General features: G+C 36.5%; 1 pseudogene across 1 annotated transcript; it reads right to left on the minus strand.

Moving 5' to 3' along the window:
* Positions 1-367: 367 nt before the first annotated feature.
* On the minus strand, positions 368-24,790 carry LOC145159235 (putative disease resistance protein RGA3; annotated as a pseudogene). Its single transcript, XR_013737563.1, has 2 exons — positions 24,720-24,790; positions 368-3,800 (listed from the first exon to the last, which is right to left on the minus strand). The product of XR_013737563.1 is annotated as a putative disease resistance protein RGA3 (transcript).
* Between the last annotated feature and the right edge of the window lie 1,512 nt (positions 24,791-26,302).

A 26,302-nucleotide genomic window follows, 5' to 3' on the forward strand; every position in this document is an offset into this window, starting at 1 on the left:
AAATCAAGATCCGAGCACTCTTACTAAATTATATAAATTATAAATTAACGAGATGAGAGTAAACTTGATCCTATTCTCTAATCCGTGTTGAATGGCAATGATGAATTATGAAAGAATCCTAAGGACAGCTGAACGTACTAGCTCCTTGCTAGACAGGTAGGTTTCTTAATGATATAGATCTTGTTAAAAATGACAGCTGCACGTTGCAAAATTGGTCGTTCCATTGCTGTTAAAAGCTGGTGGGTTTAAGAAATAAGTGAGAGAAGTGTTTTTCAACATCTAGTATAAAGTGTAATTAAGGATCAAATTTATAGAATTAATGTATGTTTGGACTTTTAAAAACAAAACTCTCATACAATTGGATGGCTGGGGAGAAAGTGGGACGAGAGTTTATAATTGAACCAGAGGAGGAACGAGTGATACAACATATTTATACACCAACACACTCAAATAACTAATTAATTAACACTCTTCATCATCTAGTCTGACTTCAGTTTCTAAATGAACAAGAGGAGGAGTAAATGATACAACACTATTTATACATCAACGCACTCAAACAATTAGTTAACATCTCTATTAATGTACACCCTCGAATAATTTAAAGAGACATATGCTTCCTGCGGCGCTCTCTGTCTAACTGTTTCGTTATTTAGCCTCTCACAGTTATTGAATCTCAAATATCGGATAGATGACATGTTGGTTAACCATATAGGCAGTTCTTGTATTTTGAATCTTCTTATGGTTAACTCAGTCAGGGAGGTGAGGTGTTGTATTTCTTCTGGCATCAACTCACAATGATACCAACCGTCCAAATATAAAGAGTGAAGGTGGTCCCTTAACTTCTCGATGCCTTGGAGACTCGGGAAAGAATCGAGCTCCCTCGAGAACGGACCAAGTTCCAACCTTTTTAAGAAGGAAAAACAATCAAATGTTTCATGAGGCAAGGAAGTCAGGTTGGTGCAATACATAATTGTCAAAGTCTTCAAAGAATGACACTGGTTGGGCAAATTGATTATTTCTAAAAGACGACGACACATGATAATTTCTAAAGATTCAAGAGATGTGAGGCCTTCTATGCTCTTAATGGACACCAGACCTATGCAACCCCATATCTTTAAGGAAATAAGAGGATGGGGATGGCATTCATCTAAGAGATTAATCTTATGGCAGAAACGAATCTCCAAGCTCTCAAGAACAGGCGATATCATTATTGAGCTGTTGGGTGCTCCGTCTATCCACTTTTCCAGTCTTTTCATATGTTTTAGTTGGAGTGATCTCAATGATGGAGACAGAGGCTTGCTTGATCCAGTAACATCGGAACTCCTTAAGTATGTCAAGCTGTCCATACGTTCTAGCACAAGATCCCGAAGATGTGGCAGGTGCTCAAGCGTCGGAAGAGAGAGGCAGCTCCTACATCCATATAATCTGATCTCCACCAGCTTGTCAAGGGGCATCTCTTTCCTATCAATATTGACTGCCATCTTCATTACCCATTCTGGAAAATTATCACCACAAAAACTGTCAATTTTCAATATTTTCACATCTTGTGGGGGTTGCAAGCCTTCCAATACATCCTTGTCAACTCTGCTGGAGCCTTGATCATCCACATTCCAACTGAAATGAATATCGTATAACCTTTTCTTTCTAGATAAATTTGCCTTAACAGCATCCTCTTTGCTCCTAACATTTTCAAGACCGCCAATATGGAGCTTTCCACCAAGGTTATTCAAATGGCGTAGCTCTTTTATACCATGTCCCTTCCTTCTAAGCACTGTGAAGGAAGGCAAAGTTCGAAGAGAAGTTAGTTGTCCTACGATATTGGCAGGAATGTTTTTGTCACACTGGAAATATCGCAGGCTTATCAAATTTCTCATGGTTTCCGGAAACTGGTTCAAGTCTCTAGGCAGCTTCAGAGTTTGCAAGTGGTATAATTTTCCAATAGATTTTGGAAGAACACGGATCTTGTTATATGACAAATTAAGATATCTGAGATGCACCAACTCTCCAATTGAGTCGTCTATCTTCTCTATCCCACAACTTTTGAGCTTTAGGATTCGCATGCACTTTAATGGTTGAAATGAAAATTTCTTCTCAACTTCACCTCTGATGAACAGTGTATGCAAACTTCTAGCCACTGTATCCCTTTCAGTGAACATAGACACCTTGGCTTTGAATTCATCATCCTCTTTCCGTTCTTGGTAAAAAGAGAGATGTTTAACCTGAGGGATACATGTGATATCATCATTAGTCGCATCCACAAGACATCGACTTTCATGTTTTGAAAGTGATAAAGAAAGATCATGCACCATATCATGCATGCGACAACGAGTGATGTGACCATACTCATCCCTTTCATCATCTTGGAACAACGAATTGCTGACCAAATTTTGAAAAATATCATTTCCAACATCCTCCATCTCCTTGTTTTTTTCCTCATCTGCTTGAACCAACCTAAAGCCATCCAAAGTCGGACCAGTTTTTCCCTTTTCATGACCTTATCTTTCTTAAAGATGGAACAATATGCAAAGCATTGCTTGACCATAGAATTGGGGAGATTATCAAAGCTCAGTTCCAAACTCTTTTGAACTCTATCCGTTTCTTCTTCTAGATCCCAAACCTTGCTATTTTGTATGGACAACCACTTTTCTTTGTCATTATTGTAATTTGCCAACATGCCACCTATTACATTTAATAGCAATGGTAAACCACCACATTTTTTTACAATCTCGTGGCCTATGGATTCCAGTTCTGGAGACGGTGATGTGCCTGCCACAAACGCTCTTTCTCTAAAGATGTGCCAACAATGATGATGAGAAAGACCTTTTAAATGACATGAATCAGCCTTCATTCCAGTTGTTCCGATTTCAAGTTTCCGTGTAGTGACAAGAATGCCACTTCCATTTTGTGAGTTTACACCTATCATACACCTCCTAAACTCTTCCCAATATGGCCTCTCTTCAACCCAAACATCATCCAAGACCAGAAAATATCTTTTTGATCCCAACTTCTCTTCAAGACTTTTAATTAAATTGACCTTAGAGTCCGACTCAGGTTTCTTTCCAGCAAGAGATTCATAGATCTTTGTAAGAAGAGTGATGATGTCAACCTTAACCGACACACACAACCATGCTCTCACATCAAAATGCTGCTCGATTCTTTTATCATTGTAGATAGACTTAGCAAAAGCTGTCTTCCCAATACCGCCCATTCCCACAATGGGAAGAACTGTAAGTTTTTCTTCCATTCTTGATTGGGTTAAAAGCTCTATGATACGTAGTTCATCAACTTCCCTCCCAACAATTTTGAATTCTTCTGGATGTGGAATAGTCTCCCGATAGAGATGATCCGGAACAGGGCCAACAGGGTATTGTTCATTTTGTAGTCCTAATCTGTTTGCTTCTGTATTGATCTTAAGCAACGTTTCATTGATGTTCTCGATTTTATGACCTATTTCCCAGCGAAATGAAAGCTTTTTTAGGCTAGGAAGAGATGAACCATTCTTGACAACCGATCTCGTTTCTTTATCTGACGCCTCAGCATTTCATAATGAACCTCATCCAACACATCATCAGCTTTGCCCACCACATCTTTTAGTTGCTTCAGCCACACCATCACAGCCTCTGTTCCCTTTTGTCTCTCTGCATCACGTATCTTGGCACGAAGCAGGTCCAATGTTCCATGAAGGCTGATCAGCTTTTCTTGATAACCCCAAGCAATGGCTAGTTCGCCGGCAGCAACAGACAACACCTTTTTCAGTATTCCCTCGGCAGCAATAGTGACTAAACTTCCGGCCATTTTAACTGTTAATAAAATGAGAGAGTTAGCTCTGTGAGAGAGAGAGAGAGAGAGAGAGAGAGAGAGAGAAGCCTGCAACCTTTCTTCATTTCTTATTTCTTGTTATTTTATATATCCTTTTGATTTGTCTCATGATTTTCATTTGTAATATTTAGTAAAACATATTTAAAGATTATGATTATTTGAAATAATTAATACATTAACTTTTTACAATTGCAGCCACTGTTCTAAAGGCTCGTTATGACGACCCAAACAATTGCATCCAAAAATTTATGAATACCCCTATATATTCTTTAATATATCCAAAGAACAAAAAGCAAATTTCTATATAGGGAAAAATGTATATATTTAAAAGTGAACCAAAGGGCTTCTAACCCAGCGGTATTAGGTGGTGCCCTCCTTCCTTGAGGTCCAAGGTTCAAGTCTCGTCGTGAACGTAGGTTGATTTAGGTGTTAATTCAGGAGTATATTATATTATATTTGCCGGTTAAAAAAAATGTAGGAGTAATGTAAGCATTATAATTCATACTTTTAACATCGACATATCTGGATCCATATTTTCAATATGATTAGTTGATATTGATACAGCATCCTCCATAATGATAAATTTATCTAATGATTTTTTACTATTTTTCACATCTGATTTCAGCAACTCTATCTAATAAAAACTCTATTTATATATATATATATATATATATATATATATATATATATATATATATATATATATATATATATATAAAACTGATATTTGAAAAGCATTTTGTATTAAAAATTAATTTTTAAATAAATATAATTTATTTATTTATTTATTTTTTTGGAAAGGAATAAATATAATTTATTACATGCACCGGTATGAAAAATTTTCTTTAAATCGATCAAAAAAATAATCCTTCTAGAATTTGATTTTATTACAAACTTAAGGTCGATATAAAAAAAAAAAACCATATAGTGTTAACATCCAAATAAATAAAACACTATTACAAAATATATTTTCCCATAAATAACCATTTTGGTATTCCGAATAAATATGAGGAGATATACAACATACAAAGGCTACGGGCCATAATAATTAGCTTACAACATATATATATATATATATATATATATATATATATATATATATATATATATATATATATATATATATATATATATATATATATGCGAAAAGTGAATATACCCTTCAGGGAATATAAGCTTAGGTATCCAAACTCACTATAATACGTCGTTTTGTATCATATATACATTGTAATTGTCCAATGTTTTTATAATTCACCTTATAACTTGATTTACTTTTAATATTTTTAAAAATTCCACATTTATCTTGCTCTTATATAATTCTCATTTTCAGCTATAATATATATAGCTTAGTAGGTGTTCAGCAAAAACATTTGATGTAAGAGGAAATAATAGTGAAATTTCAAAAATTTTGAAAGTAATCAAGTTAGGGGTTGAAGTTTAAGAATATTATATCGAATATATCAAACAAAATGCATTCGTATACAAACATATTTTTATAAAAAAAAGTATACAAACTAGTAAGTTATAAAAAACAAATACGTTTTATAAAAAAAAATATGTAAACACATTTTTATATAAAAGAAATTGTATACAAAAACCTATTATTTTTTATGCATATAAATATATAAATATATACAAATACGTTTACTATGAAATTATATATATATATATATATATATATATATATATATATAGTTTGTATATATTTTTATAAAATACGTGTTTGTATACATTTTTATGGGTATAATAATGTATTTTACATATCTGTAATTCACGTATTTTCACTTAACTACGTTTTATAAATAGGTATTTAACATAAAAAATATTTTTATAAGTATGTGTTTTGTATACAAAAATGTTTTAAAAAAATTATATAGAAAAAGAAGGTTTTTTTATGTGAAAATATGTTTTTTTTTATAAATATGATTTATACAGAAAATAAAAACAAATGTGAAACAACTTTTTTTAAAAAAAATGTAAAAAAACAAAATTTAGGATGAATTCGAAACAAAATTTTAAAATCTAAGCAAGAAATATAACTTTTACACCAAATTTGTAATAAATTTTAAAACTTTGACCAAAAATATAAATTTTAAAAGTAAGATGACCTGTGGAACATGTAAAAGGATAAAAATGAATACAATTATCCAGTTTTGGGACGTAATTAAATAAAGAATATATAAGAACTAAATCGATAATGAAGTGAAGGGTCCAATTAATGGTTTGGTCTAGGCTTTCATTGTAATATGTTCTTTTGGGTCAATGTGCAGTTTTTAGTAGTTTATTTGTAGTTTACGGCCATGTGATGAGTTTACGGCCGTAAGCCTGTTTACGGCCGTAAACCCAAAGTCGGCCCAAGTCCACTATATATAGATGCTAGCTAGGTCATTTGATGGTTGTTGATGCCACAGAGTTCACGGTAGATATAGACAAGTTGTACCAGACGTTTTTCATCAATAGAAGCGTGTGCAAGCTTGTTCTGATTTATGTTTCTACTTCATTCTCATTATTATTGATTGTTTTGTTTGTTTGATCACTGGTAAGATCCGTTTTAGGACCTTACAATTGGTATCAGAGCAAAACCAGTGTCAAAGCATCTTACAATCGAGTTTTTGGCCATATTCTTCATTGTCTACGATTGGAGTTGGTGTTTGCTGCGAAGGGGAATCAAGTTCAATCCAAAAATCGTGATTTCTTGAAGTTCTGGGAGTTTACTGCCTAGAGTTTACGGCCGCAAGCTCAAGAAGTTTCTTGGACCGTAAACTCAGTTCTTGGACCATAAATTAAGTTTCATCAATAACCGCAAGCTTAGATTCATAAACCGTATACATCGACCGTAAACTCTCGACCGCAAACTCACGACCGTAAACCGAGTTTACGGCCGTAAACACCCCTTTGACCGTAAACGCTTATTTTGACCGGAAACTCATATTTTTTTAAAGAAAATAATTTAATTTTTTTTATTTAAATTAATATTCAATGGATTCACGAAGTCAAACACATCACCATGAGCTGGACTCTGTCATGGGCACAACTACTCGCATTCCAAGACTCTTGTCTGCAGATGGTTTTCCTGAGTGGAAATACCGAATTGAGAAGTACATTAAAATGAAGGACTTCAAAATTTGGAGAAGCATCATTAAGAATCCCGTTAGAATAACCACAACTGTTGCAGGGCAAGTGGTTGACAAAGCAATTGAGAATTACACTGATGAAGATTTTGAGAAGGTTGAGGAGCAAGAACGGGCTTTGGCCACTCTGACCATGGCTCTGTCTCCGGATATAGCTCAAGGTTTTAGGGAGTATACTTCAGCAAAGGCTCTGTGGGAAGCCTTAATTGAGGTATATGAAGGAAATGAAGATATGAAGGAGAGTCGCCAGGACATGCTGCGCCAAAAGTTCAACATGTTCAATTACGTTCCTGGTGAGACCCTGGAGGTACAGCTTCAACGATTCATAACTCTCACCACTGAGATGAGCATAGCTGGAATCTTCTTGACAAAGTCTGAAATAAACAAGAAGCTACTAAATGCCCTTCCAAAGTCATTGGACATGAATGTAGCCGTTATCAAGAAGACCAAAGACCTAAATCGCCTTATTCTTGCTCAGGTGATGGCGATCATCAAGGCGTGTGATATTGATGATAAACAGCGGGAGATAAACCATGTGAATTCGTACTCAGCTACAAATCTTGGAATTTCATCTGACAATGCTCTTTCATCTCTCACTTTTCCCTCTACAGGTCAACCTTATGCTGCTCAGCAAGTTCAGACTCAATCCTTTTCCACTTCATCAGCTACTTCACTTCCTGCTGCATCATCCATGCCTCTTCCTCAGAACCAATCATTTGCTGCCTCTCAAGTTGCTTCTTCTTCTAACGGGGCTTCTTCCTCAAGTGCTAAGGAGTGTGATGAAAATCTTGCTCTCGCCACAGGACTTGTCAACTGCTACAATGCTCTTGTAGCTGCAGATCTTCCACCACAATTGTTGTTTGCTGATCTGGATCAGATTCATCCAGAAGACGTGGAAGAAATGGATATTACATGGCAAATTGCCATGACAGTTTTCAGCGCGAAGCAGTTTGCTAAGAAGACCGGGAAGAACAACTGGGGTATGAGTGTCGATAAGAAGGTAGGGTTCAACAAGGGAAAGTTACGTTGTTTCAATTGTCATGAGCCAAGTCATTTTGCTCGTGAGTGCCCGATGTCGGATCGAAGATTGAACAACGACAGGACAATGGTTGCGATGGGAAACAATCGGGGAGGTGCTCAGGTCAATAGCGAGAAGGCTATGGTTGCTCAGTCATTTGACTGGGAGGACCAGATGCAGGCCTTGAATATTTCAAAACCTGAAAATGCTCACCTAGCCCAAGTCAAAGATGAAGCTTCTGTGGAGAGTGTTGCTGCTGAAGAAAAGATGATGGAGCTTCAGTTTGCTTTGATGGTATCTTCTACTTCTGAACCGAAGAAAAGTGAGGTAAGTTTGCCTTCATGCTCTCAAGCTTGTGTTGATTATGTTAAAATTCTTCATGAGGAAATAGAAACGTTACTTAGAGAAGTAGAGGACCTTAGATATGAGGGCTATCAACTTAGAAAAGGACAAAAACCCCTTAAGGCCCAGTTAGAAACTAAAATAAAGGACTTTAGAAGACTTCAGGAGGACTACAGTAATAAATGTGAGAATTATGACTACATAAAGACACGGAACGCTGAATTAATTACTGAACTTGACACATTAAAGAGCAAATTTGAGACTGCTGATTTCGATTTTAGAAAATTTGATGTATCAAGTGAAGTAGTTGCCAACATGATAGACCACTGCATGCAATTTAAACATAATCAGTCTAAGGGTCTAGGGTATGACAAAGTGCCTCCTCCTTTCAACCATTCATACCAGTTTCAACCTTTGTCCAAGGAGGAGATTGTCAATGAACCATTCATGGTTTATGGCAAGCCGTCTGGTTTTGTTTCGGGAGGATTTATTAATGTTGAAAGTACTAACATTTCTACTTCTCCTGCAGATCAATCCTTAAATCAGTCAAAGCACGAAGTTGAAGGATCTGTTTCTGAAAATAAAACTGAGTCTGAACCTGAAGTTTTAGTTTTAAATAAAGACTTTAATTTTTCTGATGTTGATAGTGACAATGTTTTTTGTGATTTTTCTGCACCTTCTGATACTGGTTTGAATGTTTTTAAAGTGTTTGATGAGATGATTGACAATTCTGATGTGTGTGATGATAATAATAAAAAACCACCATTTTCATAAGTTTCTCCATCTGATACACCCTCACTTATCTCACAACCTACTTCTTGTTCATGTTCATGTGAGAAAAGCAAGGGTGTCGGTATGGAAAACAAATATGAAAAGAGCAGTATAGGTTTTAATAATAACAAACAGATTTGTTTCAATTGTGGTACTGGTGGTCATATATCTAGGAATTGTCCTAATAGAATGTTTGTACATTATATGTCACAAAGAGGAGAGAACAAATTTAGAGGAAGGTCTTTAACTAGAAAGTCCTCTAAAACTCGTTCTCGGAATGATGATTGGAAGGATGATCGTAGTAGAAAACGGGGAGTTCTTTAAAACAATAAAAAGGTCTTTCATAACAAAGTCCAGAACAGTTTGCCAAAACCTAACATGGCTCAGCCAAGATCGGTTTCGTTAAGGAGCAGCTCTGGGTCTTCAACAAATTCAGGTAGAAAACCTAGGTGCTAAAGGCAGACTGATAAAAATCCTATTTCAAAACCATCGGTGACTGTTAGAAAACCTAATTATCAACGGCTGCCCAAAATAAGTTCCAATCCATCATCTGTATCCTCTGGAAAATTAATAAACAATGATAAATCTGAAAAGGCAACGGGTCAACCCAGGAAAGTGATGACCTGGGTTCCCAAATCTGAATGATCCCGCACATTTTGCAGGGACAGTTGCGGGGGAATGTCGTCAGACCTTGTTCGTCGACAGCGGCTGCTCCCGGTATATGACAGGAGATATCTCCCAACTGAACAACATTCAATCTTTTAATGGGGGATATGTTTCCTTTGCGGGTGGAGAAGGTGGCAAGATCACTCAGAGAGGAACCGACACAAATGGAGTGTTAAGTTTCGAGAATGTCAACTTTGCTCCCGAATTAAAGCATAGTTTGTTGAGTGTGTCTCAGATATGCGACAAAGGTTATTCTATACATTTCACTGACAAGGAATGTATGATTCTCAAGCCAAGTTTTGTCATCCCAGAAGAGTGGATTCTTGTAAAATCTAAAAGGGATGGGAATGCTTACATTATTGATATGAATAGCAATCTTCCAGAACAAGTTACGTGCCTCTTTTCAAAGATCTCAAAACAAAATGCAATGCTGTGGCACCGAAGACTCGGTCATACTAACGCCAAAAACCTAAATCGTCTTGCAAAGAATGAGATGGTTCGTGGTTTACCTGTCAGAGACTTCATAACGTTTGAAAAGTGTGTATCATGTGCCCAGGGTAAACATCACAGAAAACCATACATGCCAAAACAGGTTAACTCAATCAGTCTGCTGCTCCAATTATTACATATGGACTTGTTCGGTCCAGTCAACGTCCTTAGCATCAACAGAAGTTCATATTGTTTGGTTGTGATTGATGATTTCTCTCGTTTTACGTGGGTCTTCTTCTTATCCAACAAAGCTGGGGGTTACAGAACTGATAAAGAAGTTCATAGTGCTAATTGAGAACCAAACCAACAATCGGGTGAAGGCGCTTCGTACCGACAACGGAACAGAGTTCAAGAATTTAATTCTTGATCACTTTTGCGCAGAAAAGGGGATTATGCGTCAATACAGCTCCGCCCACACACCTCAACAAAACGGTGTTGCTGAAAGGAGAAATAGAACCTTAAAAGACGCTGCAAGGACGATGCTGTCTGACTCCAAGTTACCGGTTTTCTTTTGGGCCGAGGCGATCAACACTGCTTGCTACGTTCAGAATCGTGTGTTGATCAACAAAGCTCAGATGAAGACTCCGTATGAGATTCTATATGGTCACAAGCCATCAGTCAGTCATTTTTGCGTATTTGGCTGCCCTTGCACCCTTCTTCACCTAGAGTCCAACCCAAAGTTTAATGCCAAAGCCGATGATTGTTACTTCGTAGGGTACGCTGCACGCACCGCATATAGGGTCTACAATAAGAAGACAAAGCAGATTGTGGAATCCTATGACGTGTGCTGGTTAGAGGAAAACGAAACGGATGCTCGAGTGGGTCCGGATTGGTTATTTGACTACACATCGCTTTTCAAGTCCATAAATGTGTCTTCGGATAGCTCATCTGGGTCTTTCTCTAGTTCGAAGAATGTTTCTGAAGACGAAGACGAAGAAGTTGTCTACAGACCCCCAATGGTATCCTCTTCGCCATCTGAGGGGGAGTCATCTGCTTCGCCTGAGGGGAGTCATCTGTACCACCTGATAGTCCAAAATCTCCAGTTCAGAATGATACTCCTGATGCTGAGGCCAAACCACTCACTCCTGTTGAAAGTGAGTTCATGTCAAGAGATGCTTCCGCTGTCACTTCAACTTTTATGGAACTACTCTTTCCTGAAGACATTTCTAATGAGTTTGTAGCAGAGTCATCCGGTGTGGGACAATCAGCAAATGAAGGAGGTGTCAATATTTACAATCTTCCCGTCTCGCTTAATGATATCAGCCATGAGATACCATCAAGAATTCAACGCGATCATCTGATCGAGAACATCATTGGTCAGCTGGGCGATGGCGTTAAAACCAGAAGTCAGAGTGGAGATGTCAATACATGCCTCTACTCTTGCTTTATCTCTCAAATAGAGCCCAAGAATGTTGAAATGGCTCTGAATGAGCCCAGCTGGGTAGATGCTATGCATGAAGAGTTGAATCAGTTTGAAAAACTCGGGGTTTGGAAATTGGTTGACTTACCAAAGGGCAAAAAGTCTCTTGACACACGCTGGGTCTATCGAAACAAGAAGGATGATTCAGGGGTTATAGTGCGAAATAAAGCTAGATTGGTGGTTCGCGGGTTTCGACAAGTAGAGGGTCTTGATTATACTGAGGTTTATGCTCCAGTAGCTCGCTTGGAGGCTATCCGTATCTTCCTTGCATATGCCTCTTATATGAACTTCACAGTTTATCAAATGGACGTCAAGACAGCCTTCTTGTATGACAAGGTGAAGGAAGAAATCTATGTTGATCAGCCCCCTGGGTTAGTTAACTCGAAGTTTCCTAATCATGTCTACAAGTTGGATAAGGCATTGTATGGGTTACATCAGGCTCCTCGAGCGTGGTATGCGACTCTTACAAAGCACTTACTCGAGCATGGATACTCTCGTGGCACTGTCGATCAAACTTTGTTTATCAAGCATGTCGATAATGATCAGATTTTGGTTCAAATTTACGTTGACGATATTATCTTCGGGTCTACCAGTCTGTAGCTATGCAAGGAGTTTGAAGGTGTTATGAAAAAGCGGTTCGAGATGAGTTCGTTGGGAGAAATGACCATGTTTTTGGGGCTTCAGGTCAAAAAAAATTCAACCGGAATCCTGCTACATCAAGCCAAGTATGTGGAGGATATTCTTGAGAAGTTCGGGTTTCAAGACGCTAAGCCTGCATCAACGCCGATGGCTGAAAGACCTATTCTGACTCCAGATACTGATGGCGAATCCGTAGATCAGACACACTACAGATCGATGATCGGATCGTTGATGTATCTTACTGCAAGCCGACCAGACATCATGTTTGCAGTTTGTCAATGTGCACATTATCAGGCTAATCCTAAACTTTCACATCTTATTGCTGTCAAAAGAATTTTTCGGTATATTAAAGGCAGCCCAAAATTGGGTCTTTGGTATCCGAAAAATTCTGAATTTGATTTATATGCTTTTGCTGACAGTAATTATGGAGGCTGTGAGCTTGACAGGAAATCTACTTCAGGAGGGTGTCAATATCTTGGAGATCGGCTGGTGTCATGGCAGTGCAAGAAGCAACACACTGTCTCAACTTCAACAGCTGAAGCGGAATACGTTGCTGCATCTGCCTGTTGCTCTCAAGTTATCTGGATCCAACATCAGCTGTTGGATTACGGTTTGAATTATCTAGAAACCCCTATCTACTGTGATAATGAGGTTGCGATTCAAATTGCTAAAAATCATGTCCAACACTCAAAAACCAAGCACATTGATATCAAAATTCATTTTATCAGAGACTGTTATGAACGTTCACTTATCCGGCTGGAACAGGTTCCCACTGCTAATAATGTGGCGGATCTGTTCACCAAGCCTTTTAACAAAGCTCGATTCGATGTGCTTGTGGGATTTTTGAAGATGATACGTTTTGAGGATTAATTTTATTTTATTTTTTTACTTAGTTTAAGTTTTTTATTTTTTTTATTTTTTATTTTTTTTATTTTTTGATTCTTATCGTCTATTTTTTAATTTTTTATTTTTATTTTTGGTTTGGTTAGTTTAAATTTGCGGATTTTTGTGATTTCATTCTCACCCATGCACAAATTTAGGGGGAGAAATAAACAAAAACCAAACAAAAAAATTAAAAAAATCCAAAAACAATTAAAAAAATCAGAAAATCAAAAGGATGTTACTGATAATCCTGCTTGTAGGTCATGTGTTGGGAAGTGATATTATCAAGTGATAACGGGCAATCTGAATCTGCGTAACGTACCAAAATTGAATTGTCTACGCTCTATGGTCGATGCGTCGGTAGGCACGAAAGATTCTAAATGGACTTGACTAGGAAGATTTGAACTTAAGGAATTCTAGGACTTGACATATATTGAACTAGTTAGATCCGTTTAGCCTGACAATACGACGCTCGGATAGGTTGAGCAGTGAGATATACATGGGAATCTACTGGTCACACTAAAAGAACCCGTATCTAGAACTGTGGATTCACTTTTCCTCGATGTGCGGATTCTGTCCCTAATTCCGGTATTGATGGGGTGACTGGGGAATTCCGAAAAATTAGATATGTAGAAGGTTATTTTCTTTCTTTCTGTCTGTTAGCCATATGTTGCCTCCTCTGCGTGATCGAGAGATCCGACCTGGACTGTAACATATGCAACTCTATCTCTCTGCATCTTCTTTCTATGCAATTCTTTCTATCTGTTAGCCATATATTGTCTCCTCTGCGTGACTCAAAATCCGACCTGGTACACAATATATGCATCATTCTTTTTCTCAATCCGTCTGAAACTTCAGTTAGTCATATGTTTCATCCTCTGCGTGATTGGAAGAGATCCGACCTGGGTGTATAGCATATGCATTCTAAATCTATCTTCTCTCTTAATAATTGTCTGCTCACCCGGTGTAAGGAGTATTCTGGAAATTCTTGATTACTGGAGCATATCAGGAAGCGGGAAACATGTTCTGGTACAATTAAAATTGAACACATACAGATTGTCTGTAGATCTCGCTGCTCAATTTAGGTGGACAACAATATCCCTGGTCGTCGTCAGCTAAATGGTCCCTAGGAAATCTATCTAAGAATATAGAATCAAAATGTCTTGTCATTCTTAGTTTGTCCAAAATTATCACAAATTTTTCGTGTTTAAGTGGACCACAATACCGACGATCGATCAGACATAGACATGAAGATAAAGGTACCAATAAGTAGACTAGGGTTGTCTAACAACTTTGATCCCTAAGTCACAAAAATTTTATTCAGTGTTCGTTTAGATAAAGTTTAGTCTATTTTATTTTAAATTTTATTTTTGTTTTTATTTTATTTTATTTTGTAATTATAAAAATTTAAAATTTTTAAATTTTGGAAATTGTTTTGTTTTGTTTTAATTTTAATTTTATTTTAATTCTATTTTATCTGTGTATGTCAAAATTTTAGAAATGTTTAATTTTATTTTTTATTTGCTATTTTAATTTTATTTTTATTTCTAATTTTATTTTTACTTTCAATTTTTTATTTAGTTTATTTTTATTAAGTTTTTATTTTAAAATCCTCAAAGTATTATTTTTGAAAACTTTTAAAAAATTGGACTGTGCCTTACACAGTGTGGAAAGCAGGTAAAAGGTAAAAGGTATTTATAGAGGGTTTACAGCCGGAATCCCTTCACTTTTCTGATTCCGGCCGCAAACACCCCTCTATTCTCTCTCAGCTTCAAAAAAAAATTGTTAGATTTCGTGAAATTGCTCCGTTCATCTCGTAGGTAAGAGGATTCCGACCAAGGAAATGCATTCGCTTCATGAAATCGATGAGTTTTGAGGCCAAAATCGACGAAAAACAAACTATCGGAGTTTACGGCCCAAGCTTACGGCCAGGAGTTTACGACCGTAAACTCAGTTTACTGCCCAAGCTTACGGCCAGGAGTTTACGGCCGTAAACTCAGTTTACTGCCGTTAGCTTACGGCCATGGGTATACGGCCGCAAACTCAAGTTTGACCGTAAACCCTATGTTGATTGTAAAATTGTTTTTGATTAAAATAATTTATTATTTTGGGCTAATTTGAAATTGATTTAATAAAAGTAAATTAAAAAAATTAATAATTTATTATTTTGATCAAAATAACATTCATTGCTCAAATGTTTTTCGTTTCTTATTTGGTATGTTTTAGTGCAGATCAAATGACAGCTTTAAAGTTTGCAGACATGCACAATCTGGCAATGGTACCATCAAGAATTCAACGCGATCATCTGATCGAGAACATCATTGGTCAGTTGGGCGATGGCGTTAAAACCAGAAGTCAGAGTGGAGATGTCAATACATGCCTCTACTCTTGCTTTATCTCTCAAATAGAGCCCAAGAATGTTGAAATGGCTCTGAATGAGCCCAGCTAGGTAGATGCTATGCATGAAGAGTTGAATCAGTTTGAAAAACTCGGGGTTTGGAAATTGGTTGACTTACCAAAGGGCAAAAAGTCTCTTGACACACGCTGGGTCTATCGAAACAAGAAGGATGATTCAGGGGTTATAGTGCGAAATAAAGCTAGATTGGTGGTTCGCGGGTTTCGATAAGTCGAGGGTCTTGATTATACTGAGGTTTATGCTCCAGTAGCTCGCTTGGAGGCTATCCGTATCTTCCTTGCATATGCCTCTTATATGAACTTCACAGTTTATCAAATGGACGTCAAGACAGCCTTCTTGTATGACAAGGTGAAGGAAGAAATCTATGTTGATCAGCCCCCTGGGTTAGTTAACTCGAAGTTTCCTAATCATGTCTACAAGTTGGATAAGGCATTGTATGGGTTACATCAGGCTCCTCGAGCGTGGTATGCGACTCTTACAAAGCACTTACTCGAGCATGGATACTCTCGTGGCACTGTCGATCAAACTTTGTTTATCAAGCATGTCGATAATGATCAGATTTTGGTTCAAATTTACGTTGACGATATTATCTTCGGGTCTACCAGTCTGTAGCTATGCAAGGAGTTTGAAGGTGTTATGAAAAAGCGGTTCGAGATGAGTTCGTTGGGAGAAATGACCATGTTTTTGGGGCTTCAGGTCAAAAAAAATTCAACCGGAATCCTGCTACATCAAGCCAAGTATGTGGAGGATATTCTTGAGAAGTTCGGGTTTCAAGACGCTAAGCCTGCATCAACGCCGATGGCTGAAAGACCTCTTCTGACTCCAGATACTGATGGCGAATCCGTAGATCAGACACACTACAGATCGATGATCGGATCGTTGATGTATCTTACTGCAAGCCGACCAGACATCATGTTTGCAGTTTGTCAATGTGCACGTTATCAGGCTAATCTTAAACTTTCACATCTTATTGCTGTCAAAAGAATTTTTCGGTATATTAAAGGCAGCCCAAAATTGGGTCTTTGGTATCCGAAAAATTCTGAATTTGATTTATGTGCTTTTGCTGACAGTAATTATGGAGGCTGTGAGCTTGACAGGAAATCTACTTCAGGAGGGTGTCAATATCTTGGAGATCGGCTGGTGTCATGGCAGTGCAAGAAGCAACACACTGTCTCAACTTCAACAGCTGAAGCGGAATACGTTGCTGCATCTGCCTGTTGCTCTCAAGTTATCTGGATCCAACATCAGCTGTTGGATTACGGTTTGAATTATCTAGAAACCCCTATCTACTGTGATAATGAGGTTGCGATTCAAATTGCTAAAAATCCTGTCCAACACTCAAAAACCAAGCACATTGATATCAAAATTCATTTTATCAGAGACTACCAGACTGACAAGAGACGATGATGGAGCAGTGACAGTAGATGCAGTCGTGAAAGGATGCAAAATTGTAATCGATGAGCAGTTCGTAAGAGAGACATTGTTTATCAATGACCTACCGAGATTTCCCACGGAAATTGGTATTGAAGATGCTCAGAAAATCTTAAAGAAGATGGGGTATGAAGGTGATTCTCCTCCTACAGTGAAAAAGCTTCTGCCACCCTATTGGAGATTCCTAGCCCACGTGTTCGTGAGCTGCATCTCCGGCAGAAGGTCCGGTGTGGATGAAATATCCCTGAGAAACACTGGCGCTATTGTTTCTCTTGCTGCGGGGATTGGCTTCAACTTTTCTAGGTTTATCCTGGACGAGTTTGTGGTCAACATCAATGCCATCACTCGGGATACCTTCTTGATGTATCCTAGATTCGTTCAGATCTTCATCAACAAACAGTTTCCTGACATGGTAAAGGAGGGAGAAACACTTGATATGAAGTCCTTGGGCCCTCGCACTATTGGGCTCATTAAACAAAATCGCAAAGGAAAGTTATCTTTCAAGGACTGTATCCTCTGGTTAAATTTGGACGATTTGCTGAGCCGAATGAAGCGTCCGAGTCCCACAGATCTTCTAATAAGATATCTTCGGAGCCTACTTCGTCAGAAAAGGTGATCTCGGAAGGAGATGTGATCACCGTATCAGATCAAGAAAGGGAAGAGACAGTTGCTCCTACTGTATCAGTAGCTGAGGAGCATGACCTGCAAACAGTCCAAGTTAAAGGTGATTACAATGAAGGGTCTTCCAAGAATGCAGCTGAGTCTAATCAGTATGAAGACCTTGATCTTACAGGTTTCGATAGAGATGAGATTCCAACTAATTTTGGAAGCAATGATGACTTTCTGTCAAATGTCAACCTTAACTCGTTGCTTGATAATCTCAGGTATGTTGCTCACACGGCAACGGAGAGAAGGGATCCTGAAGACGTTCTCGAATCGACACCCATGTCTACAGATCAAATAGTTGATTCTACAGTTCCAATGGTGACAGTGTCAGGGATTCCTCCCCTTGACGTTGCCTCACCTACTATTGAACCACTTCAGGGTGATGATACAACAGACCAGACCTTGCAGCCTCCACCTAAGAGAAGAAGACGTGATCCTAGGTTTGGGCCTTTGGATTTTGACTTGTCTCATGACATGCCGATTACACCAACTACTACACCTGCCATCTTATCAACAGAACCATTTCATAGAGGTCCTAGCACCAATTTTGAGGCCGGTGGCTCCTCTGCTCCACCAGGATTCTCTCCTCCTAGGATAGATCCTGATGATGCCTCTGTGCGATTAGCTATGCATCTTGCTCAGAATGAAAATGTAGATCCTTCTTCTCGTGGCAAAGGGATTTCTTTCAAAGAAGGTCACCAAGGAGCAGACAGACCGTCATTTGATGAGCTTCAAAAGAAGATCAGTGTCCTGGATCAGAAGAACATTGAACTTGATATTCAAGTCAATGAGTTATTGAATGAGAATGCTAAATTGAAGTCTCAAGTGTCTGATCTCCAGGATGATCGAACGATAAAGACAAAGAAAATCTCTGATCTTCAAGACCATTTTAATCTCCTTACCTCCAGTTATTTTGAGTTGAAGAAGAAGCTTGAAGGAGATCTTGGTGACAAATACCAAACATCTGCAGATGAGTACAGGATCAATCTACATACTCAAGCTTTTCCTGTTACTATGCCAACCGTTCAGACTTCACGGGTCGTTAATCGTTTTGATGAGGAACCCGCTCATGCTCCCCATATTGAGGCAATTATGCGTGATAGACAAGCTGAAGCAGCTGAGAAAGGACAACTCCTGTTTAAGAGGAATTCTGACAAGAATGCACCTGCAGATCAAGAAACAATCACCGTTACGAATCTTGGAGCTGTTCGCTTTAGAGATACGTACGGTGATAGATCTGGGATCATTTCTTGGGGATTTCATGATCCTCTTAACATGTGGATCGTACGAAGAAAGAGTGGCAACACCAAGCTCTACAAAGACCGTCATGATTTCAATTCATGGACTAGGGTGGATCTATTAGAGTTGTTACGATCTCCTTTTTCAAATCCCTCGGATAATCCACAGGCAACTCAGTTCAAACATTTTCTAGAAGACCAGGTGAAAAAGGGTTTTCCTTCGATGAAGACTGTTGAGTCTGTTATCAAGCATTATCATGATGTCATAGATCCCAAGACTGGTCATCCTCTTCAGGTGGTGATGTGGCCTGCAACCAATCAGGTCAAACAAATCCCTGTGCTTCAAAGTTACCCAGATGGATCTCTAAGCTCCATGGAGTATTGGGTTTTCGACGAGACTACATCGTCTGCTGTTATCAAGCTTAAAAATGGATGCATCCGTCTGTATGATCGAAGGGATTTGTTCCAGTTCGGGAGGTGGGATATTCATCATCTGAGTACTTATCAAATAAAAGTTGCCGAGCAGCTTTTTGAACAAGCTGCGAAAGAGTACACGTCTATGGTTGCCGAGATCATCAATAAACGTATGTGGAACGGGGCAATGGGACAGGCATATGTGATGGTGGTCGACAAAGATTAACTTCAAGCTAGCACCAAACCAAGGGGGAGATTGAAGGGTCCAATTAATGGTTTGGTCTAGGCTTTCGTTCTAATAGGTTCTTTTGGGTCAATATGCAGTTTTTAGTAGTTTATTTGTAGTTTACGGCCATGTGATGAGTTTACGGCCGTAAGCCTCTTTACGACCGTAAACCCAAAGTCGTCCCAAGTCCATTATATATAGATGCTAGCTAGGTCATTTGATGGTTGTTGATGCCACAGAGTTCACGGTAGATATAGACAATTTGTACCAGACGTTTTTCATCAATAGAAGCGTGTGCAAGCTTGTTCTGATTTCTGTTTCTACTTCATTCTCATTATTATTGATTGTTTTGTTTGTTTGATCACTGGTAAGATCCGTTTCAGGACCTTACATGAAGCCAACATATAAGGACTTTTATCGAAGTTTCTCTTTTTCTCTTAATATAAAAAAACCATATAGCCCCAATATCATATTTTTTCTTCAATGTCTTTCATGTACAGTATCTTGTCCATTATCCAAGGACTCAATTCTTCATCCTCCCTTTCGAACCCAGAAACACAGAAAAAAAAATCTCTTTATTCTCCTACCTTTCTGGTCTGTTTTTATTTTCATCCTCATTTTTTTTATTAAAAATGGTAAACCAATTTAAGTGTTTGTTAGAGGTACCTTTAACCGGTATCAAAAAGAAATTAGAAGTCATAAAGAAAGGATAATCTTTAAAAATGGTGTCTATGGTTTCCAAAAAAATTGAGTTTGGTCCTTAACTTTTTCTGTCTTCAAGGATGATTTCTGGGGTTTGAAAACTTTTAATGGATCGTCCATTTGCCTAACACCGTTTAACTTTGTCTGTTAAGTCTGATTAGGTGCAAGTTAGATGAGGGAAAGTGTGTCTTTTAACTTTTTCCATGTAAATAATTCTTGGTTGCAAAAATCGTAATTTGCCTGCTAATCGGTGGACTAGCAATTAGGGATTAATAGTCTATGCGAGGATTAATCAGGAGATTAATCGGGGACCATTAATTATTAAGAAAAATATTCAAAAAATTATAAATCTAAATTTAATCCTCCAAAATAAGTGATTAATCGGCGATTAGGTCCGATTAGCTCTGAATAGGTCCGACTTTGACCTATATTGACCAAACCCGATTTGGTCTGATTAAATCCGATTATGTCCGATTAATTCCGACTTTGACTTGCATTGACAAAGCCCGATTATAGTGACCGATTAACAATAAATCTCAACGGTGGACGTCCGTTTAGCGATTAATCTCCGATTAATTGACCGATTAGGCTGATTTCTGCAACATTTAATTAAATATGAGAAATGATTATTCATAAAGCCAAGCGATCACATGCTCGTCTCCTCCCATTTCTTCATGTCCTTCTAACTCTGTACATGACCATTTCTCCTCAAGCATCACGATGCACATAGTAATTGTGAGTACGTACACCCAAAAAGTCATGTTTAGGGTTTGCAATATGAACTGAACCTGTAGCCCACTGGAGCAAATGATGAAATTAATCTGTCAAATTGATCGGAGCTATACCAACATGAAATCATGATTAATGTTGCCCCCATTCCATTTTATCCTCATCCCAACATGAAATCACACTTATTGCTTCTGCAATAGTGGATGTGTCAAGAAGCTCTTGGGGAATGGGTAGGGCTTCAGGCGGTCTTCCGTTTTTCACCGCTGGATGATCAGCAAGTGGTCGGACTCTAAACTTCGCCATCAGAATGGAATCAATTAAAAGAGTAGAGTTTCTGAAATGGTCCAAGGCATCAAACACCGCCTCTACTAGAAACGATTAGGTGACATGAACTGTGGCAACAACAATGAAATCTGTAAACTATGATTGCTTTCTAACAGGTATGACTCTCACATTATATGCTCGAACATCTCTTAGAATCTTCTCGGCCTCTACTAAGTTCAGTAACTCGACAACATTTCCACTCTTTCTGCTGGTGTGTGTTGCATTAATTACTGAAGAACAAAATGAGTGACTAAGACCTAGAATCCATTGATCAATAACTTCTGAGTAGTGGGAAAGACTCTGGATCGTTTGAAATGGCCACATGACATCTCCTACGACAACGACAACCAAAATTGGTGGTCTTTTCGGAGAATAGTTTAGGAGGCAACAAATTGTAATTGGATGTGGGGATCGAGAATTTAGAGCAAAAGGATTTCGATTTTGGCTTAGATTAGGCCAAATGGCTACACGAACAAACAATGTATATGAAAAGGTTGAATTGGATTTTCTACTGATGTATTTGTCTTATTTTCTCAAGACAAATCTTCAAGAACCGTAGTAGAAAATATGGATGATGTTAGAAAGGGGAAGAAGAGATTAATTTATATTTTTGGTCCTTGATATTTATATCTTTTGATATTCTAGTCCAACGATGGGTTAGTAAGTTTTTTTAAGACAAAACTTTAAGTATGGTCCTTGTGGTTGTTAAATGACGATCTTGCCCTCACATGTCTCACAAACATTCAGACTTAACGGACCAAATGTGATGGAGTTAGCCATAAGAACGATCTAGTAAATATTTTCAAACCACATAGACCATCTTTGATGAATATATATATATATATATATATATATATATATATATATATATATATATATATATATATATATATTATAAAAACATGTTGGTATATATTAATTTATAAAATACATCTTTGCATACATTTTTATGGATATAATAACGTATTTTACATAAGTGTATTTCATGTATTTTCACATGAGTACATTTTTATAGATATGTATTTAACATAAAGAAATATTTTTATAAGTATGTAATTTTTATACAAAAATGTTGTAAAAAAGGTTTTTATATAGAAATATGTTTTTTTTGTATAAATATGATTTTATACAGCAAAAAAAAACAATTTTGATTTAAAAAAGATGTAAACAAACTAAATTTATGATGAATTTGTAACAAATTTTTAAAATCTATGCCAAAAATATAAATTTTAGACCAAATTTGTAAAAAAAAATTAAAATTTGGGCCAAAAATATAAAATTTAAAAATCGGATGGCATGTTGAACATGTACATGGGTCAAAATGCATACGATTGTCCGGTTTTAGGACTAAATTGAATAAATATATATATATATATATATATAATAACTAAATCGTTTATGTTGCCAACATATAAGGATTTTTATCGAGTTTTCTCTTCTTCACTTAATATAAAACACAATGTGGCGTAAATATCATGTTTTTTTCGTCAATGTCTTTCACGTACATTGTGTTGTCCATCATCCAAGGACTCAATTCTTCATCCTCCTTTTCAATCCCAGAAAAACGAAAAAAAAAACAATGTCTTTATTCTCCTATCTTTTTTTTTTTTTAGAAATTAAATTGCTTCCTACTTTTCATGCCTACAAATGTTCCTACCCAATAAAATTATGACAAATATCATCATTCCATATTTTATTAACTAACTCATTAAGGCTATATTAAGAATACATCAAATAAAAATTAAATTGAATGGTGATTTGTCATAATTTTAGTAGGTAGGAATAACCGTAGACAAAAAAGGTAGGAGGTAATTTAATTTCTCTTTTTTTATTAAAAATGGAAAAACAATGTTAGTGTTTGTTAGAGGCACCTTTAACCGGTATCAAAAAGAAATTAGACTTTATATAGAAAGGAAAATCTTCAAAAATGGTGTCTATGGTTCCCAATAAAGTTGAGTTTGGTCCATAACTTTTTCTGTTTTCAAAGGATGATTTCTGGGTTTGAAAACTATTACTGGATCGTCTGTGTGCCTAACACTATTTAATTTGGTGTGTTAGGTCTGATTAGGTGCAAGTTAGACGAAGGAAAATGTGTCTTTTAACTTTTTCCATGTAATTAAATTTGAGAAATGATTATTCATAAACCCCATTCGATCACCTGCTCATCTTCTCCCATTTCCTCATTTCCTTCTAACTCAATACATGACCATTTCACCTCAAGCACAGCAAGCATCACGACGCACATAGTAATTGTGAGTAGGTACACCACAAAAGTCATGTTTAGGGTTTGCACTATGAACTGAACTGTAGCCCACTTAGCCCACTGGAGCACCTGATGAAGTCAATCTATCAAATTGATAGGAGCTTTAATTACCAACATGAAATCATGTTTTTCACCGCTGGATGATCTGTAAGTAGTTGGCCTTGGAACTCCGCCATCAGAATGGAATCAATTAAAGAATAGAGTTTCTGAAATGCTCCAAGGACCATTTTTAAAGATTTGTCTACATAAAATTATCTTATAACTTTGGTAGCTAGACCGTAGACGTTTCAATAAAGTTGAATACATATATTGATATTCTACTAACTTACTAACCTACAACTAGGTTTTCAAGGTTGCTTATCTGAAACAAAAGCTTTTATCATGTCATATGAAAACATTTTTAAATAACAAACTCATATACCCTCATCAACTTTTAAATTTAAATTTTTTTCAACAAGCGGAACTTAAATCTCCAACATATTAGCTACATGGTATATTTTCAAGAACTTTCAACCGACTGCAAGCCTTTCTGTATGTATTACGAAAACACAATGCCGCTCTCAGTAGGAACATAAAACGAAAACTGAAAAATTATTAAAAAAAATACATGAAAAAAAAAACTAACATAGGATGAACTAAAGGGACTCTAGACCGGAAAAAGCATCCCAAACCGAATTGATAACAGCTATATTAATCCAGATTTGTCGTACCTATATATAGATTTTGTAATCTGTTCTAGGTTTGTCAAAAAAAAAGGACTATATATTTCGGCCGTTTTAGAAATATCGTTTTCACTTTCAGATCGAAATATAGGTGGTTTTTTATCGCCCCATGTTATAGTATACATAGAAGAAAACATCAAAACATACCCACACAAGCTCATATAAAAACTAATATGCAAAAAGTAAACTAAAACCACTTTTAATTTCTGATGTTCTTATACAAATCCAAATTCATGGCCATATTTTGAGATAAAAAAAGTAATAACGAATGCGTGATGGATTTCATTATTTATGTGTTGTTTTACAATATTTAAGGGGGTTGGACCAACAAATGAATGGATTGTATAGACTGGAACAAAAATAATATAAACAATTATCAATATCTAAGTAAACACTTCTTGAAAATAATACCTGGTACGAGTGCTATCTCTTTCGATCTTCTTTGCAGAGAAATGATGCAAATTTTGGAAGATAAAATTGAGTAGTTGTGAAGAAAAAAGACTTCAAGTCACAAGGTATGTATACAAGTACAATATTGTAGTAGGAGGGGTGCGTGTGATTGTAAACATAGTATTATATTTATGCAAATATATAATATCTTTATTTAAATCTAATACGATAATTATTTGGCTTGTGCGTTGCCCTAATGAAAACATACGGGGTCCACTCTCTCTTGTATGTGAACAAAATTGAGCATGACGAGATATTTTTTTTTTAAATAAACTATTAATTTATTAAACACTATTTAAATTGTTTAATTAATAATAAAACATTACTGATTAAAGTTATTCATCATTAAACTCTCTTAAGTTTAATTGAGACTTCTTCGATACAAAGTGGTATACCACTTTTACCAAGTTAAAATAAGTAAAACTCACTCTCCATACAAATCCACCATTCGGCTACATATGGCGCAACCGATGAAAAATTTGATTTGAATATGCATATAGTTTTGTTCGATGAAATTTATATATTTATGATGATATTTTCTAATATATATGTCCTAATGGCAAATATAAGAAACATTAGTTGAAGTATTAATTATAAGGAATATTACAATAATTAATGTTTATCACATTTAGTTATTGATTTGAATATGCATATAGTTTTGTTCGATGAAATTTATATATTTATGATGATATTTTCTAATATATATGTCCTAATGGCAAATATAAGAAACATTAGTTGAAGTATTAATTATAAGGAATATTACAATAATTAATGTTTATCACATTTAGTTATGGTTATGTTTCTTATAATTAACACTTCTGCTTCTTATATATGTCCTTAGGACACATATTAGAAAATCTCATTTATGATACATATTTTGGTCAAAAATCAACTAAGTGAAAATCAACCGAAATGTATGAGAGACTGTAGTGTTGTTAATGAATTGATCCGTGAAATGAGAACTAGATTACACAAGTGGTTTACAAGGTAAATCATTGATCCTTGCTAGGATTTCCAGTATAAAACCTTAGGAGGTGATAATGATCACCTGCCTTGATAATTTTATTGATTGAAGTAATTGGTTACAGAGAAAAGTATATTAAGTACGATTACAAGTGCTAGTATTATGTCAAAAAATCGTGTGTTTTGTGATGAATACAAGTGATATATATAGTCTAAAGCTAATAACAACAATTCCGAAAATTTCGGGATCCTCCGAGATCAACTTATAGTTGTTGCTTGACCTGGTCCTCTGGATCTTTTGCATGGTTCTGACGAGTATACATTGAGAGTGACTGATGCGTACAATTAGCTACACCAAATTTTAATATTTATAACCTAACTACCTTAACTAACTAAATTGCACCTAGACAGTGTACCTAGTCAAAATTATAGAATAGTAGGGTAATTCGGGTGTCGATCACAGGGAACGGTTTTGACTAATTAATTTATCTACTACTAAATTAACCTAATTATTAACAAATGAAAGGGGTTTTATCTAATTTTGCAAGTTTACATGAACTTAATTCTTTAACACAACTCAA

The sequence above is a fragment of the Lactuca virosa genome, chromosome 2, assembly GCF_052849685.1.
Source record: "Lactuca virosa cultivar CGN04683 chromosome 2, Lactuca_virosa_CGN04683_v6, whole genome shotgun sequence".
Lineage (NCBI taxonomy): Eukaryota > Viridiplantae > Streptophyta > Magnoliopsida > Asterales > Asteraceae > Lactuca > Lactuca virosa.